Source organism: Diadema antillarum, unplaced genomic scaffold (assembly GCF_040938485.1).
Source record: "Diadema antillarum isolate AM-2024a unplaced genomic scaffold, OU_Dant_1.0 seq00000633_RagTag, whole genome shotgun sequence".
NCBI classification, from domain to species: Eukaryota; Metazoa; Echinodermata; class Echinoidea; order Diadematoida; family Diadematidae; genus Diadema; species Diadema antillarum.
The window spans coordinates 1,808,090-1,810,441 of NW_027271550.1; positions in this window are offsets into that span (position 1 = coordinate 1,808,090).

Consider the following 2,352-nt stretch of genomic DNA (forward strand, 5'->3'; position numbering starts at 1 on the left):
AATTTGCACCAGAGTTGAATATAATTTGGACGAAAAAACAAAAACAAATCTGACCTTTGAACTACTAGACAAGTAAAGAACTGCTGAGTCCCAAAAAAACCTTGAATATCTGCTCATGTCTTGAGCAAAAATTGGAATTTTGAAATGCTTTTGGAATCATTTTGGCCTGGCGAGATGTATGTAAAAAGCACCAATCTCTCCCTGATTGCTCTTTAGAATGTCAGCAATTTTGATGTGGGAATGTTGGCAGCCCCCTCAAGTATGCATAAGATTGCCAGCTTCAGTGCCATAGGCATGGTATAGAGTAGACTTCTAGGGTTCTTGTATGATATGTATATATGTACAGTACTTTGATTGTGCCCACTCCAAAGATTACTGTAGTTTTCAAACTCTGGGCAGGTGGTGTTTTGAAATTTTTAGCTCCCAGGCACCGGTTGTTACTGTGGTGAAAAGAATGAGCTTGTGCCATTCTCGCGAAACTGTAAATGGTCTAATCTTATTTATTGAAATCACAGTGCTTTGATTTTAGTTGTTGAATACCTGCTCTTAGTTAAGCAAGTCTATTTCCTTTTGTTTGTCGGTCAATTAAGTTTAACTTTCCTTTCTTTCCTGTTTCATGCGTGAAAGAACAAAATGGATGTGATTTCATTTTTGTTCCCTGAAAGGTAACAAAATATGCATGCATACTCACTTCAAACTAAAACATTTAATACTTCCTGTCTATAAGGGGAAAGAAGGTTATAGTCTGATCCAAATAGACCCTTTTTTTCTAGATGTGTAAGTGATGAATTTGTTATTCATGTGGAAATCATTTTTTTTTTTTTTCCTGTCTGGGTGGTGTCATTGCATTCTGTAGTATTTGACTTAGACCATAACAAAACACCCTGCCTACTTGTGGATAAACCAGTGATTTACCAGCTTCAAGTTCATGTGAGAAACATTGCCTGTGTTTAAGCACAAAGTGCAACATGATTTGTTGATTGCATCATTTCCATTGATTCGACATCATTCCATTGCGCTCCAGTTGTGCATATTGATAGCCTTTTTGAACAGTTGACTCGCCTAGGTGAAGACAATGATCTGTCATGATCGTGTTCTCTGGTGTAGTTTGGGAGTGGACATCGCTAAGAGCCATAAGGAGTAAGACATAGTGTGCATACGATGTGCGTTGTGCTGTGCCACTGTATCCAACCATTTATGACCGTACATATTATCATGTGTGAGGCCTTTCAGTTTTTCTGCTGGTCTGGCACGAAGGTGCGACTGCATCATTTCCTCTGGAAACCGTGTGATGTGATGCTTTTTGTGGTATGCATATTAGGGTGATGTGTCATGTAGCCAAATATGCTAATAATTTTTTCCTACTACTACTGCTGCTGCTGCTGGTGCTGCTTACAAGGTGCATGTAATCAGATTGTTGTTTGACTTTGCCATTAGTAATGGCAAATGTAATTTAGCTTCTGGCTATTTACTGGTCATCACTGGGTTATTAAGGTAATATGAGTTAAAACAGCTCTAAATGTAGTCTCGTCTCCTACTTCTTGTGTGACATATGTCATATGCAAGGGCTTCCGAGTGTAGAGGCATTGTTGAGCAAAATTCAAGTGCTGGACAACTGGAACATTGGTGCTTTGAAGAAAGTCAGCATCTACTTCATGTAAGAAAAGAACATACGCATGCAGTATATTTTAGTTGGTATAGTTTTCGTTTGTAACTTTTCAGGTCAATCCAGGTTTATAGATGTCAAGATTATCCAATGAATGGTATTGAATTTCTTGTATTTGCTCATGCATGGAAAAACAAAGGGATGAAATGGCCTGTTTACATGTGACTTATATGATTCAGAATGTTTTAAATTTCAGCACAACCTGTCATTCTGTATGTATGTGGTATGCAGTTCCAGATTAATTAATCAAAATTTCACATTATTTGCTGCATGTGGAGATTCAATATTCCAATGATTGCCTTGAAATCTGCAATTTAAATTATGCAAAACTGAAATATGAAATTTACCACGACAGTACATGCCTTCAAAAAATGAGATACACGTGTATTTGGGGAATTCAGGATGATATCAGAGCTAGATGAGTGCTAGAAGTGACTTGTACATAGTATTTGTGTAAATAAAATATGTACATACAAACAGATTTTGTGCAAGCCTCAGTCATTAGTATGTAATCTCATATTTTGTATTCATTCAGGGACAAATGAGAATATTTTGTCGTCAATGTTATACCACTGGAGGAAATCTTAGTTTTAGAAATCTACCAGGTTGGGAGGAATATGATGTCGACTCTACATGTATTTGTGTTTTTTCCTTTTAACCCCCTTTTCTTTTTTTCAGTGGGGGAA